General features: G+C 41.1%; 1 protein-coding gene across 1 annotated transcript in view; it reads left to right on the top strand.

Annotated features, from left to right (window-relative positions):
- The window catches only part of TMEM132C (transmembrane protein 132C), a 206,527-nt gene that overhangs the window by 96,008 nt on the left and 92,911 nt on the right, over positions 1-17,608 (top strand). The window lies entirely within an intron of this gene.

Here is a 17,608-nt window from a genome sequence, read left to right as displayed (position 1 = left end):
GGAGCGTGATGAAGGAAAGCTTTAAGTTTAATCAACAGTATCTCACCAAGGCATTTCATAGCTGAAGTGGAATGGTCTTGCTTTAACTCTGTCATTCATTTGCTCTTTGACCTTTGCTTGGAGAGTCCAATAAACAGGAGATGTTTCCTGCTGTAAGTGGACAGACTCCCAAGTCAAATATACAAACTAGTCACTTGATAACATTAGATTTCGTGGTGTGAAGACAGCATGTGATAGGAAATCAGGTGTTAGGTATTCTGTTCCTTTATTTCCAATTTAGTCAGTGTGTGACCTTGGGTAAGTCATTCAGCCTTTCTGAGCTGCCTGCCCTCTACGAAACGGTGTTAGCATGTCTTGGATCATAAACAAAACTGCTTTTCCTGTCTGCAAGTGCTACACCTTTGATAATCAGCTATAAATAATATTAATATGGACCTTATTTGAATTTAGAACCTTAGCAATGAAAAGTCAGCATCAGCACCAAGGATCACCTGTACTCCATTCCCTCTCCTTTTTATTTATATCCGTTGGATTTATCAAGCACCTCCAGGTAAAGCAAAAATGCTGAAATGCACAAATGCCTTTTAATATACCCTCCAGTTCTTTGCTTGCATTGCTGCTTCCTGATGAATAGAAAAAAAAATGAGGTGTCTATGGGCATTTTATACCTGCTACATGGTCTTGATTTTTGAATGTCCCATGCTATTTATGCAATCACAAAGCATTTTATGAGAATATGTCAATCCTACACCAGGGTAATGGACATTCCATTACTTTATCTCTGCAGATACTGTTGAAAACATGAAGTGTAAAATCAGATTCATTACCTAAATTCTCAGAAGAGAACAGGACATTAATCGCAACTGGGCTTGTTAAAGTTTGTTCTTCATCATCTCCTCCATTTAATTAGTTACATTTTGCTTCAGATTCAGAAGAACTGCATATGCTCTTCCAGGTAGTGATATGTACCTTTGGAATCTGGAGCTTATGCAAAACATATTTTACTGCCAAAACACTTACAGAATGGTTTTGTACTTTGCAGTTCACAAGACTTGTTTGCTGATGCTAACTATTCTACATAAGGTACCTCCACATACACATATGGTATAAACTCAACCTCGTGACGCTTAGTAGTACATGGGAATCATCAAATAGGTTAGGTATTTCCTGAGGAACCTGATGCTAATAGTATAAAGATGGGAGGGGGGGGAAGCACTTTTCTATATCTTATTAGAACCAGTGAAAAGGAAGCAAAACCCCCACTTTTCTTTATTTTATTAGAACCAGGAGTCTGAAAACCTTGAGGGGCAAAACTTGCATTCCAGCTTTTTTGCTCATTAGTTAAATTGTTCTCTTGCAGATTATGCATCAGCACAGACAAGTATTCTTTCTTGGTGTTGGATAATGCTTGGATTTTACTGGTGCTAGATGCCATTCTCTTAACTATCATAAACATGACAGTGTTTTATATCTGGTATTTCTTCATGAAACCTCCTTTCTTTCCTGGGGACTGAACAGTTCCAAATCCCTGTCTTTTCTGTCTCTGCTCAGTACATTTTTATGCATGTTTTCCAACACTGAAAACTGAACTTACGTATCAGTGCAACAGTGTACCCAGGAATAACTCCCTGTCCAGAGTGAAAGGGCAAATCTGCAGAGACATATTGCAGTTCTGGGGCATGTGCATCACTGTGTTTAAAGAGCTGAAACAAGAGCTGGTGATGTGTACTGCAGTTCTAAGTGGTTTTGATGTTTTGTCAGATTGTTGCAAAACATTCCTGTTCTATAGGGTTTCAGAGACTCCCAGTCCTCTCTCTGCCTAGCTTTTCAATTAGCCACTCCATAAGTGTGAAACAAGAAACCAGAAAGCACTTCCCCTTGCAACTGTTGACATTGTGAGTTTGAAATCGAAATAGACTCGTTGGAAGTTAAATGGTTTGCATGGGCATTTATTTTAACCAGGCAGACCCATTGTACTGCTGGTTTCAAGAGGAAAAACCCTCTTGAATGTCACGAATTTCCTACTGGAATAATTTTTTCCAGTTTTTTCAGTTTTAGACTTAGCTATACATTGGGACAAGAATAGAAGAGTATACATTTTTACTGAGCATAAGACAACCATGTTGCTTGTCCAGGACCTAGCATCACAGATGTTCCCAAGTAAAGGTAATCTCTTTGCCTGATGCTCTTCTGTAGTCCTTGTGCTTACAGGGCTTATCACTCCTCTGCCTTAAAGCTCTTTACTAATACTGACTGAAAGACTGCAACGCAGCTCTGAGGTCAGGTAGTAAAACTCTACCTTTAGGAACATGGGGAGAATGAAGCGGGAGAACTGCCTAAAGCAGAAGAGATACCAATAGCTCTGTATCTTTGAATCCTAGACCAAACGTTCAAAGGCCTAAGAGGCACCAGTGGGATGCTTTAAATCGATACAGGCTGAGATGCGTGTGTCTAGGCTGGGGTGGGCTTGTCTATGCAGCGATAATAGCCAAAGAACCAGTTTAATGCACCTGGAAACAAGCTCAGTTGAATTTGTAGCTTTCTAAGGCTGCACCCACCACGATTTTTTACAGTAATATTGCTAATTTGAAAAATTTCTAAGGAGCTCGATCCCAGTGATTGTTTTTATAGGAGCATCCCCTGCTACAGTTGTGGGATTGCATCTTCACATTATAAAATGAAGTTTGGAGCCCTTCTATTTACAGAGGAAACTCAGAAAAATTTCCCCAGGAATCTGACTTGAAGATCAAACTCAAAAGTGGAAAACTTTGAAGGAAATCAGAAGCACTCCACATCTCATGGGCTTGGGGATCCCTGATCATTGTGTTTTGAACAGTTGAGATTAGCAATATCATAAAAGATGTCTGTGGTTTTTCGGTGCCTCTATTTTAGGCCAGCTCCTGTGAAACACTTTACAGGAACATGTGCACTCATGCCATGATTCCAGTTTTATTAGAAAAACAGCAATACCAGAAGAAAATTTCTTGCCCAAGGCATATTCCATATGTTACTTCTCAGTGCTCTATTTTTCAGGCCTGCAAGAGACAAATGCACTTATTCTATTAATAAAGCCTGTGACTTAAAGTGCAGTTTACCCTGGAAAAAATAGAAATGTGAGGTTCCAAGTTCATTTTCCATCAATAGCTCCTACATTAAATTTGTTCAGATTACAAATGAAAAGGTGGTGTTATTTTTCAGGCTGTGAGCCCGTAGGCCTTAGCCTTGGCTCTGAAAGCAGACTTTTCATTCTCGTATGGAAATCACAATGCAGAAGGCACAGATCAGCTCACACGCTTTGTTCCACCTCTGCAAGGTGACTTCATATTTTTGTAAGGTTCACATCATTTCTGCAGCTACAAAGCATCATTTAACATGTTTATAGAGGAAAAGTCCTCATAATATACTATGAATATTCAGCTCTGGGAAACTTACTACCACTATTTCCCTGCTTTTCTTCTCTCATTCACCTCCATTTGTAAAAGTTCCAACAGAAATGCAGAAATACAACTATTTTGTTCCTTTAAACCCCTCTCTTATCCAGCAGTGATTTCATAACCTCCCAATTCTCAATTCTCTGCCTTGTCCCTAAAAAGTAAATCTCCCCAGTACCATTCCCACGATGGATTTATTGCCTTTGTGATCCTCACGTTACCCTTGGTATTACTACTGCTCCCTCACAGTCCTTGTTTTTACCACAAGCTTTAGACAATCATCATTAGCCAATAGAGGATCTCGGGAAGATACATTCATCCTGGGGCCTTAAGCTTTGGCAATAGCAGAGGTATAAATGAAAAATAAAAGATAGGTCATTGGTCTTCCAAATGCCACCCTTGCAAACAGAGGCAGGGAAATTCCATCTAGAAGGGCTGTACAATAAGGCAAAAATAAGCATCTATTTTCAAAGACATTCCAAAGTACTGAAGAGTTTTTTGGGGTCACTGTGGAAAGTCATCATTTTGATGGGGGAAGAAGGAGGAGAAGCAGGTGGCAGGGGTAGGGATTGTTTTCTGCATTACTTGCTGCAAAATCTGTTTTAAAATCACCAATGTAATAGGATTAGGAGGGCAAAGGTTCTTAAAAATTAGTGAAGTTAGATTGGGAGAGCAGATTGCTAATGAAAGACTAAATTAGATGACAACTAAAAGCATACTTTAGTGGCTGTATTTCAGCTGGCTGATGAAGAAGCCAATCCAGCAGTCCAGCCGTGTATCACAGATACATCTATTTGGTGCTAGGGAGGATATCCTAAATTTACTTGTCCAATTTAAGTACTTACTCCACTGTTAATTTTGAGAGATTTTTCAGCTACTTTCCATTACTACTTTTCAGTAATAATAATTAAACATTTGGAATAGTCTGTCTCATTTTCTTTTGCTACCTTTTATATGGTGAAAAAATGACCTTAAAATATCATAAAAAGGTGGAAAATGGCCTCCCAGCATATGCCATAAAATGAAGTCACAAATGATCTTGTGGACCAGCACACTGCTGTGGCTAGTTCAGGATTACAACATAGCAATATTGTTTCATTGCAAGGCTGGCACACTTTCTGCATATTAACTGCGTGGCAGCTTTGCTCCATATAATGCAGTTGTACTGTTAATATTTATTCAGGCTAGTGGTTCTCCATGCTGAAAATTAGCACCTGTTTTCCCTGCCAGTGACAGAAACAACAGGTTTATGGCATTGTGATAGATTTTGAACTCCCATGTGCTGAGGTCCAAGGTGATGCTTGGACCTCAAGTAGTTTGATCCAGAATCAGGGGTCATCCAGCAATTTATGGTGTGATTTGCCCCTTTAACAAACCCATTTGGGGTAAAAACTCCCTAATAGTGCTTTAGTATGACAGCATAGCGGAGCTTTTAGCTTTTCTTTTGAGGCTGCTGTTCCTGCTAAGAATAATGATATGCTCCAGTCTCCACTCTCATTTGGGTTGCCTTATCACCTCTATGTTTGCTGAAAGTACCCTCACACTAACATGCTTGCATTTACTTTAAACTTGGCACTGTGAGCATTAAAGCAGAGCATATAGTGGTGTATATGAGATAACTTTGTATGGAATTATTATAATTGCATTGATGTGATGGCTTCTGCCATAGCAGACATTGCTGAGTGCTAGGAAGTGTCCCCAGCTGCATGTTCACAGGCACATACGGACTAGAGCAGGGGAGTAGAAGACCTAATGATATATAGAGACAAGGTACTATAATTTTAAGGGAGCTTAGGTCCTAAAAGCCTGACCTGATTATCATCCACAGCAAGGTAGAATCAGAGTTGGCCCTGAATTACGTCTGCATGAAACTTCAGTCCTGAGGGAAGACTTAGTACTTGATGACCAATCTTGTCCCCTTTATAGTCAATAACATGAGGTGTGTCAGGCCTAAAGGACAGGAGATCGAGAACACTGATGTCTTGCTTGACTGAAATACGTGTGGAGTTCTGTAGAAAGATCTGTGAGACTTAGCAATTTGTTTGTCCCCTGGGATACCCCAAGTGTGAAAGTGTCTGCTGCTCACAAAGTGAATGTATAATTGCATGACCGGTTGACGAAATCAAAGCAAAATTGCTGGCAGCCTTCTTCCTGCTCTTCCTGTGTTTTTCTAGCATTAACATTCTAGCTTTGTCACCTCTGATCCAGGGGAAGATAAATCCTTCCTTTTTTAAGGAGCAGAAACACTTTCCCTCAGCACATAGAATAATGGCCTCTGCTGTATATTATTCATATTCCTCTCTTTGTTCTTGTCATTTCTCTATATCCTTGGTGGTTGTACACCCTATAACTCTTACGGGTTTTACTGAAGGCCTTTCAAAGAAGGAAGTGAATGTCTTAGGAGATGAGCAGAAGATTGTGAAGGCATTACCTAGGCTGGCATACAGAATGTGCAAATCCAGTAATACCATCCTCTGGCTGCTGAGCTTTCTGGTAAACAGGGGCCAGTGCTAAAACATCCTTTACAACAGGCTTGTTGTTGCTATAACAAGAGGAGACTTGTAGACTGAGTCTTTCCTTACCTGCTTCTAGAAGCATTCGGCAGAATAGCATAGAAATGGAGTGGAGGATCACTGCAAGCCCACACTGCTTTTCTTTGACCTTTGGCCCAAAAAAAGAATGTGCAGCAGCTGTGCCAGTCCTGAGAGTCTGAAAGTTGTGAATCAGGTGCCCCAGATTAGAAGGGAGCAGCAGGAGGGTATATAATGATATGTATTAGTGCTCTTTATGTTCAGTGACTGCTGTTTGAACCACTGTAATGTACTCATGACATTTCCAACCTTATCTCCAGAGAAGACTCTTGTCTCCAGAGATGGCTTTAGCTATAAACAGAATATGCACAGGAGGCTGAAGAAGTTAAGATTGTGGTTCTGTAGCAGCACTAAAGTCTGATTGCAGGGGATGCTCTGTGTGTATTCACCTATCCATGCATGCACTTGTTTACCCAGTGTTTCAATTGGAATGTCATTAGTCTGATACAGACAGTGTTGGGAGTAGCTGCTTCAGCATTTTCATCAAGCGAATCCTTTGCTGCTGCTGAAGCCTGTGCAGTCCTAAATCAGGTGCTTGTGTTGTGCCCTGTCATATGCTATTTAGGTCTAGTGCGTTTCTGCTGCATCAAGCTGAAACAAAATGATTTTCATCCCTGCAGTCAGGAAGTGGCTGCATTTGGATGAATTGAAATGACTTTTGGGGAGAGTCATCGAGAGGAAAGGAAAAGACTCCCCAGGAGATGATAAAGGGAATGTGACTTATTCTGGTTTGTAATCCTCACCAACAGAAGGAATAAGCACAATGAGAGTTACGAATGTATTGATCTGTTTTATCTTGTGGGTGGTTTTTTGTGTTTGAAGTGTATAATGACCTTAATATCTGCATCCAGGAACACACTGTTGCCCCTGGCTTTCACCGACAGCTGGTTTTCTTTTGATACATCCCAGAATCTTCCCGCTGATTCCTGCAATATGTCAAAGGAGCTCAGCAGTTTGTTGACCTCTCAAGACTTCACTCTGTTCATTATGGCTTCAAGAGCAGGCTCAGTCTCCAAAGGGTCCTTAAAAGGTCCTTTTGAAATGGCTGATGATAGCCCAAGGGAACTGTTGCCTGTGGGCATGTCCAGCAATAGTTGTTGAGATAATATCAATGACCTAATCCAGGCCTGGGAAATTAAAAGTATAAAAACTTGGTCCTGCAACTGTACAGCAGTGAAGGGAAGACTTGTGGTTTCTAAATGCATGGACATCTGCCTGCTCACTCCTAAGGCAACCTCATCTCCATGCAAAAATTTTTCAACCTTTTGAAAAGGGCAAAGAGTTTTTCGTTTAAAAAAAGTGTCAAATCACACTTTATTTTGACTGCAGTTGTTATTCCCTTTCTTTCTTGAAGGTTTCTGTAGGAAAGACCCTTTCTTTGATAGGTTGTCATTGATATTAAAGATGGCTTTGACAGCCCTATGTGGGCAGAGAAGCTGGTTGAGATGCTCTGCAGCAGTAATTGCTGTTACAATCAGATACTTGGAGTAAGACAAACCAGACAAAAGCGAAAGCAACTTCCGAATGAATTGCTGCCCTAGCTCTTGTACCTAATCCTTTGGTGTAACAGTCCTACAGCTGTTGAGACTCATTTCTCTTACAGTCGATATTTATTCCTGGTTTCCTAGAACAGGAATTGGACACCAGTTACCTAATGTGGAAAGATTTTAAGAGGCTCCCTTTGTTGAGGTACTTTAGTCAAGGCTATTTAGATCTGGCCAAGACAAGTCAGCTTTCTGCCAGTGTATCCCAAAGCCAGAAACAAGGCGTCCTGAAGGGGAGTAGGTAACTGAGAGAGGTATAATCGTAAGGTGGAGAAATAGTTTCTCCAATAAGGAATTGTTTAGTGGTTGAGAGAAATCACTTATTTAACTCAGCAGATGCTTTTGGACATGAAAACTTCCCAGTCTAAAGAGGACCCCTCATTGTCTGAGTTTTTATCATCTGGCAGCATCAGATATCATCCGCCCATGAGTCCAGCTTATTGAAAACTGCATCATTTTTTGGCATTATTGTTTCTTTTGGAGAGCAAAATAAAATAAAATGAAAACCTTTGCACTATCATGTGGCATAACTGCAAACCGAGGTCAGACAAATGAGAAGCTGAAGATCTAGGACTGGATTCAGGGTGTCCTTTCGATGCTGCTAAAGGACAGCAAGGGCATAAGCGGGTTGGAATTAGAACTGGAACTCAGTGGTGACTCAGCTGGTTTAGTCACATTTCTAAATGAAAGAGGAAGGCGAAAATAGATGTGAGAGAAGTGAAAAAGGAGTATTACAAGAGGAGATGCAGAGGTATCGAAAGCCAAGAGAAGCAAATATGGATGGATACACATGGAAAAAATCAAGTGGAGAGAATTAAGAAAACCTTGTGTCTGTGGACAAGTTGTATCTGTGTATCCGTGGACAAGTGTGTACATGTACATACAAGGTAAACCCACCAGGTTTTGAGGTATTTCTTAATAAATAGAAAATGATATCTGTGTCTCTATTCAGTCACTTCTGGTCAAAATGACAAGTATTTGTTTAAATTACAAAAGAAGTGTCAGGAGGACGAGAGCGGTTTTTTACACAACCCCAAGTCCCTGAGCCACATCCCATCTGTAATTTATTAGCTTTGCTTTCTCACTCCTGAGCCACCGGAGGTTCCACCACGTGCCCTGCCTGCTGACAGTGTCCACCGGCTCTGGCAGGCCAGGTGGTGACCCCGTGGAAACCCATGTGTGCTTCATGCATCTCATCCAAGGCCCTTGAGGTCAGCAGGAGTGTTTTTGCTGACTTACTGGAGTCTCAGGGGCTTCAGATCTCTACCTAAATCCACAAACTACCAGCAGCTGCCTCAGGGCACAAGGATTTGTGCTATTGCTGGGTATACTTAAAGCATGAAAGAACCCAATTTGGAAGCTGTAGTACAGATCACTGCCAGCATTTACTAGATTAAGACTCAATTCAAACATAAAAGATAGCAGTTATGTCTGCTATATCCCCCTAGACCATCTTTGTAGCATTTCTATCACACTCTTGCATGCAGATTATGACACAAGGTGTGCTTGCTCTGAAACAAAGTCAAGAATAGCAGCAGTGTTAATGTGCCTCAAAGTGACTAAATAAAAGTGTGAGGATTATGATGAGCAAAGCAAGAATCTTTACCAAACATTGGAGTCACAGTATTGAGGGACATAAAGGAATCATGTTCCCATAATTCTTATTTTATTCTACAGTTATCTTTCTTAGCTGTCTTTCTGCTTTGTTGATAACAGTTTTGGCACTCTGTGCTAAACATTGTCCTGTTTGGGGCTTCATGCTTCAAAGACAGAGGGAGAGGAAGCTGGTCTAAACGAATGGAAGCACATGTTGTTATAGCACCCACAGGGTCAGCAAACTCCCAACTGCCTGGAAGGAGCTCTCTCCAGGAAAATTGTAACATGCTCCATCCTTGGGTCAACTTAAGTTAGACTAATTAGAGTACAACAGAGACAGTGCTGCATCTTTGGGATGAACCACCTGATAATCAGTCTTCTCTTCCATTGCTTGTACAAATACCTACTGTAGTATGTAACATTTGAAACAATTATTTGAAAGTAGTGAAGGGGAAAGGGACCTGGGGGTCCTGGTGGATAGGAGGATGACCATGAGCCAGCAATGTGCTCTTGTGGCCAAGAAGGCAAATGGCATCTTAGGGTGCATTAGAAAGGGAGTGGTTAGTAGGTCAAGAGAGGTTCTCCTCCCCCTCTACTCAGCCTTGGTGAGGCCGCATCTGGAATATTGTGTCCAGTTCTGGGCCCCTCAATTCAAGAAGGACAGGGATTTGCTTGAAGGAGTCCAGCGCAGAGCCACAAAGATGATTAAGGGAGTGGAACATCTCCCTTATGAGGAGAGGCTGAGGGAGCTGGGTCTCTTTAGCTTGGAGAAGAGGAGACTGAGGGGTGACCTCATCAATGTTTACAAATATGTAAAGGGTAGGTGTCAGGATGATGGAGCTAGGCTTTTTTCAGTGATATCCAGTGATAGGACAAGGGGCAATGGGTGTAAACTGGAGCATAGGAAGTTCCACGTTAACATCAGGAAGAACTTCTTTACTGTAAGAGTGACAGAGCACTGGAACAGGTTGCCCAGGGGGGTTGTGGAGTCTCCTACACTGGAGATATTCAAGGCCCGCCTGGACAAGTTCCTGTGTGATGTACTGTAGGTTACCCTGCTCTTGCAGGGGGGTTGGACTAGATGATCTTTTTAGGTCCCTTCCAACCCTTGGGATTCTGTGATTCTGTGATTCTGTGACTGAATGCCTTTTCTCTTTCTTGATGTTTTAGTGACATTTGCCCCTTCCTTTTTCTAGCAATTGATCTCAACAGTATTGTATTTCTGTAAGGGGAAAGGAAACACAACTCTCGTATGGCAAAACTGTATTCATGACAGCTGCTGAGGGGGGGAGTGTGGATGGGATTAAAACCACAAAGGGACTGCACAGGAAGATTACTTCAGAATGTTGCTTGGGGTCTAGGTAATAATCCTAATAACCACTGCAAACAGTAAGCATTTTCCTCAGCACTGCGACTGCTCTGCCAGCTGGGGGAATGTCACAAAAATTCAGCTTAGAGATGTCTTCTTTTTAAGAATAGAAACTGCATGTAGTAGGGAATATAATCTTCAAGCATTTACTTATCTAAAATGTGTCTCTGGTCCTATAAAATAGATCTGTGGAGGTGATCAGCTTGTATAGAGCATGTGTAGCTGAATCTGCACTCTGGATTCACCCTGGTAGGTTTTTTGTTTACTCAACACCCATCGCTGTCTCTCTCTTATACCTCTTTCTGCAAGCATGTGTTGGTGTGAGACAGATGCTTATTCCAACTCACTTCTCAACAGACAGCAAAGCAGACAGTGTGGTGTTTAGTTTCCTCTTACGAGGAATCTAGGAATGGCAGTACACTCAGATACTGATCTTGTAGCAAAGACTTATTGGGGACTTTACCTAGATGTGATTATGGATCGACTTCTTTCAGTTCCTTGCAGAGTCCTTGAGATGGATCTTTGACTTGTACCTGTTGGTTTCTTTGAATTTCAAATTACGAAAGGCTAAAAAAAAAAAAAAATATCTAAACCCTGCAATACTTCATGTAAAATTGTAGGAGTTGGCAACAACTGATGTGTCCAGTGGAATTCTTGAAACCATGTTAAAAAAAGGAAGGTATAAGCTGGACTGAGTTATTTGGCGCATGATTTTGGTGTTTGCTACCTTTGGACATCTTGTCTCCTATCTTGTAACTCTTCTGATAATTTGAGCTTGGTAGCAGTGGGTTTCTACTTGCCCTCTGCTCTGGCTAATTGCATTTATGGGGCCACTTATGTGGGTTTGGCACCTAAGTGGCCCCATAACTGAAATTAGCCAGAGCAGAGGGCAAGTAGAGTTTCTGGTAGCCATTGCAAGAGCTATGTTTTGAGCTCCTATGAGCCTATTTCAGCTTTAGATACTCAACCCAACCAGTGGATTTGAGACTCCCTCAGTAATACCTGGGCCAGAATGTGACTGTTTCTCTGAAAGCGGGATGAGCTGGAGTTAAACGCAGTAGCAGCACTGTGACAAGTTCTGTGAACGTCAGGAGTTTACAGTGTTTATCTTTGCTGAAGGCAGAATGTTAGCAGGTTGTAAATTCAGATTAGGATTCCTCTCAGCTTGGAAGACAAATCCAGATTCTCTGTGTTGTGTAGTTCCCTCCTGCTTTTATTTATATATTTTTTAGTTTTTATTCCTCCTGCCTTTCTTGTAATCCCTTAGCTATTAACATTCAGTGCTTGGAGAAAGCAGCTTTGCCATGAGATGTATTAGGAGGTTAAAATTACTATCTCTGTGGCTTAAGTAATGGTAACCAAGCTTCACAGAAAGCATCTCTCTTTCATTTTCTTTTCAAATACATAATGGAATACCTGACACCTGCAGAGGACTGCAATGCTCACAAAGAGTTAACCGCAGAAATCAGCCCAAACCAGACTGTCACTGGAACATCCTAAAGCACAGTGGATTTCTTTTTAGGGGAAAACAAAACCCGGCTGACAGCATCCATCTTGTGCATTGCAGCTGAGCTCTTCAGAGCTTCCTAATGGATACGAAGCACCTATTCCATTGAAATGAAAGACAGCTGTTTTTCCTAGGGTCTCAGGGAATTTCAGTTGTGTAAGAAACACTACAAAAGAACAGCTCCTGTGCAATTTTGAATCCCAGAATTCCTCACTGGCAATGGAAGGGAATTTATGTAATTTTGATGGGCAGTAAAGTCACCAGAATATGCTGTTTTAGGGAAGCTGAATTCAGTCCAATTCAGCTGACAGAGGAGGTTTCAGAAATACTGAAATCTGGCTCAGCTGCTCACAGAATTACACCTGTATTCCAGAAGCTCAAGTGTTCTGCTTTGGAGCTTTTTAAGGATTTGGTTTCTGCATTTTCAAAGGAAAATGCTTCTTTTTTTTTTTTTGTTGTTGTTGTTGTTTTGACATGGCATTTGTTTCAAAGTTGTTTCAAATAGATGAGCACGCTGAGAACTGAAAGGAAAAGGGGAAGGAGTGAAGAGTAAGGATGAAGTATCTAGAGATGAGCTGTTTGGACGTTTTAAAGGGGGTTGTCCTTTTTTCCAAAAGCTGTTTCCTAAAGGCCTTTTCTGGCTACTCCATGAGAAAGAAAATGCCTGAAGGAGACAAGTGTGCTCTGAGGAGCAAGATCTTCACTTTTACTAATGGTTAGCCCATGTTGTAAATCTAGAAATCAAAGAAAACAAAAGTCTTGCATGGATGGCCCTTTGGACTGACCTTCTTAATGGGAACCAAATCTGAAATACTACTATCAGCAGTGATTTATTACCTAATAGATTTAGTACCTAAATTCCCCCATTGAGACGGAGCTTTCTTTTGCTGCTTACCTGTGCATATGGCTTGTAAATGAAAACCTCTGCAACAATGAGGTGGCCATGTAACACAGGGCAGAAATCTGCTTGCTAGAGTAGGACACAGGCAAACAGGGCTCCGAGGGCATGTACAGAGTCATGCTGATACTTGATCCCCCATATTCCCTAAGCAGACCCATAGCTGCTTAATCACACTTACCCGTGTATTTTGCAAATTAAAGGAGCGCATTTGAAAGGTCAGCATGGCTAACCAGTTCGTATTCTACCGTTCTGCTTTTGGCTTCTCAGCTAAACCCAGCAATGAGGCTTCTAATGAGCATTGTTTTGCCAGGCAGATGTCTGCCTTGTTCATTCAGACCTGCACTGAGATCTATCAACTCATTTCACATAGAAAGATGAAAGGAAATATATTTACTTAATAAAACAAATCTTGCTTAAGTGCTGTGGTTAGTCTCCTGCCTGGATTTTATGGGTTCCTGCAGCTGCCTTTAATCTCCTGATTTACTCTGGGAACAAAGAAGGAAAGGAGCTAACTTAAATCATGGCAGGAAGAAGCTGAAATTTTTTTGGCAGAACTTGGGAAGGTTAGAGGTTTACTGTAAAGTGCAGCCCAGAAACCAGCCACCAGGAGAGGCTGCCTGGGTTTGGGAGGTACAGTAATATCTTACAATGTGACCTTTACAGTCTGTAATGTCAAGGTCTTCTACAAGTCGGGGCAGCTAAGGGAGGATTAGGGAAGAGTTGCAAGAAACATTGAGGCTCCAGAGAAGACTGACCAAAAGGGGTCAGTATTTGTTAAGTTGAAAAACCAACTTGACAAATATAAACAGACAAGGATTTACATTTGGAAATGCAGAGGATTTAGCAAGAGCATCCTTTCCCTTGCCCAGCATGGTGAGAGCGTGCCCACACTCGGCTTGCGTGACCCAGGGACTGCCTTACAGAGGAGCCGATCCCCTGGTGAGACTGAGCCCACATCTGTCTCTAATATTTACATTTTGAATGCTTCCTAAATGAAAGTCTTCCAGCACAGCAGCTTGGACAACAGATGTGAGCTGAAGAGCCTGTCTGTATAAAGCAGTGGTCACTGATCTAAAACCAGACTGCTCTCAGATCAAAGTCCAGCCTGCTGACAATAGCATGGCATTTATGAGGAGCACAGAAGATGCAGAGCTCAGTATAAGCCTCTGAAAACAGTCTTACAGGAAACAGAAGGTTTAGTGTCTGAAAAACTATTCCAGATATTATGGAGCTCACCGATTATAGGAATATAGTATTGATTTAGCTTTTTATTCTTTAATGCAGCTTTGTCTACCCACATGGCTATGTAGGTTTGACAGTACTGCTAACCCCACATAGGAGGTACCTGCTGCTGCTGAAGGTCCCCCCCTTCTGTCCTTCACTTTGTGCTTCTGTGCTTCCCTGGCACTGCCATTGCTTGATGCAATGCAGCCCTGCTTGGATCAGTGCTTTGAGGATGACTTTCTGTGGGATAGGAGAACTGATGCTCTCTAGGCTTAGCATGCATCAGCAAAATCATAGGGCATGTGAAGAACTGTGTGGAGTCCTCAGCAGTCTGCTCCCTCTCTAGCACTGCTGCAGGTAGCAGAACCTTTCCATGGCCATAGCAGTTTTGCAAGATTAAAATTTAAATTTAAATAGGAAACTATAATTTGAGCTCCTATAATTTGAATCATCAATCACATCTCCACCTCTGGCTGTTGTTGATTCAGTTGCATTTCACTTACTGTCTTTATCAGCTATATAGTATTTTGTCTAAATACTGCTGAGATTTCTTGTAATTTGAGGATGGTGAAATGGAACAGCTAGATTTTCATCTGTACTTGATCAGAATGTATTCATTAGAAGCATCATTTCTGAGTTTGACATGTTAGGAAGATAAGGTGCTAAGTGGAAATCTTTGTATACAACTGAAAGCTTCAATTTGCAAGTGAAATATTTGCTTGAAAGTCGCACATTTATACAAATGCATTTGCTGTGAGTGCTGTGAGATTGTGTAATTAAATGTTTTTACTTGGTCTTGAAAAAAAAAGGTAATGATTTCTGGGTGTGCTGCTAGAGACACTTTCTGTAATGTCTTTGAGGTGCTGCTTCTTCTGCGTGCCAGCACTATGTTTTAATTCTCCATTTGAGAGTTTTATAGAGACAGTTATTTGGAGACAAAGCTGAGGCAGAGATTTCCTGTGTTATGAATTAATAACCTTAGAAGTTCAAGCAAGAAAGTCTTCCACTGATCTGGCTAGCATGTGTTCATAAAGCTTCAAAACCCCGTTCAGATGGAGTCCTCTATCTAGTGTGGGATTGAAGCTGACCTCTGGCATTCTGTGCCGTTCTTAATGGCAGTCTCTCCTTCATCTTCCCATAGCAAGGTCTGCTTTTGTCAGAAGATCAAAAACTGTACTTAACTTTCAGCACATAGACAATCAATCAAACTCAAATAAATGAGCTGCTGCCCTTAGGTTTTGTGCATATGTAGGTGACTTGCTTAGCAGGATTCTTAGATGGGTTTTGTTACTGGGCGGTGGACCTGGGGCTGTGCTTTAGTTACTACTACCATGGAGTGCACATAGCTCAAGGGACAGAGGCAATTTAGGGACACCCACAGAAAATACAGTAATTTTTGAGAATAACATTTGAGGGGAAGATTTTGAGTCCACTTTGGGTTCAAGTCCAGGCTGACAAGTTACGGCCAGTGGGTACTCGCAGGTTGTAGAGCTGTGCAGCAAAGCATTTGTGCAAGGCCAGCCGTCTACTTGTGAGTAAGCAGGCATGGCAAAGGGGAAAAAATTCCAGTTGGAGTGGGGAACCACACACTAAGGAAACCTGGAGTACTTCAGCTGTTTGTCAGCTCCATTTATTGTCACCGTACCTGTCTCCCTTAAGCAAACATGGTAAATGTATATATACTGCCTTGATTAGGTGGGTAAATACAGGAGGTGGGTAAATACAGGCTGTCAAGTCATTTGGCCTCCAGTTCCTCAGGCTCCGGGTTTACTGAGGTAATGTAACTTGCAGATTTTTATGTATGAAGTTGGCACTATTGATTTAAAAAATTAATATTTAATCACAAGCATACAACAAGGTCAACAAATCTTCGGTAAAGAATTAAATAGACTTTTCCTTGCTAGCACTCAAACACCAAGTAAATAAAAATTTAAGTGAAAACATTTGTAGCATGTGTGTACAGACTGCATTTAAAAATGTATGGGGCTCAGTACTGACTTAATTCTAATTCATCCATTGACCTTGTTATGTAAAACTCAACGCCCTTTTAAGAGGGAGAGTTGCAAATTGTGCTTCTGCATATTTATATAGGAAGTTCAATCTTCTGGGTGTTCATACCCTAATTCCAGTGCTAAGTGCAATCACAACATTGATTTTTCTCGCTAAACATAACCTACTTTACTCTGGGATGAAGGGATTTTTTTCCTTTTAATGGGCTTTATATAATGGCATATGCGAAAACCACTCAACTTAATGCCCCATAGTGTAGTTAATTAACAAAATGGCATTGTACCCATGGTCTTTCATCCTCTGGCAGTGTATTTTACCACTAACCTTGGCTATACAAAATGTCTGTCCTAATTAACAGGAGCCCAGGTATTGACTATGTCAACCTACATGGTGAAAGAGCAGTTTACAGCTGCTGGCAAAGTTGTAATTCTGTTGAAAATCCAACCATGAGGAACCTCATTTTGACTGATGTTGTGACATTTCAGAGCCCTTCTCAAGGAACAATTGAACAAAGTGCCTAAATGATCAGGTTTACTTCTCTCCTGTATATCCTAACATACATGCAAACATCTCCTAAAATACATACTACCAAAACCATGGATTGGTGGATGGATTTATGGATTTATACAGATTCCAAGATTGGTGGTGGTGTTTCCTTATTACTCAAATGTTTATTTATTGTTCATTTATTTGAACTGTAATATGCAGGAAAACTTAACGGAACTTAAAGTTTTAATGAACCTTCAGTAATGGATTTGGTTCTCCTTTTTCTGTTTTCGTTTCTGAGTAATTCAACTGAAAGCATTAGAGAGGCATCAGGTTTGTGCTGGTTTTACTGGAGCAAGACAATAATCTGTGAAGCTCCGTGATATTTCCTGTTACGAATGAGAGAATTAAGCACTTATACTTTAATACTGAGAAAAAAAAATGTTTTCTTTTTCAGTGCCTTTCACTAATTGTGTTTTGTCTCACTGTTGGAAAACTGCAACAAGACAAATACTCTCAACCATTCATGACTATATTTTTAATGTGGTTTAGTGTCTAAAGATGCAAAAAGACCGTTTTTTACAAGGAACTTAAGTGCTGAGTCCTCATAAATGTCAAGAAGATATCGACATCTAACAAGATGATGCTATCTGCTCAATAACTAACATTTTGTGTTGCATAAGTACTTCTTAAAAATACAATTTTTCACCATGCTTTAGCGTTTTTGCTATGCGAAAGCCGGTTCCTGCTGGGTGGAGGCCATGATAACTGTACTCTGACAGTATGGAGTTAAGCATCCCTTTGCCTTCACCATCCAAGGCTGAGGCCAAGCTACTCACAGAGCCATGTGCTCCTAACTGTCATCCTTCTCCCCGTACTCATGGTCCTGTGTGACTGGTGGGGTGGTGGAATTTTATCCCTCAGTGTCTTTTGAAGAGAAAAGCTGTAG

Source organism: Lathamus discolor, chromosome 12, assembly GCF_037157495.1.
Source record: "Lathamus discolor isolate bLatDis1 chromosome 12, bLatDis1.hap1, whole genome shotgun sequence".
Lineage (NCBI taxonomy): Eukaryota > Metazoa > Chordata > Aves > Psittaciformes > Psittacidae > Lathamus > Lathamus discolor.
Note: the sequence above shows the minus strand (reverse complement) of the source record. Positions and strands in the feature narration are given on the sequence as shown.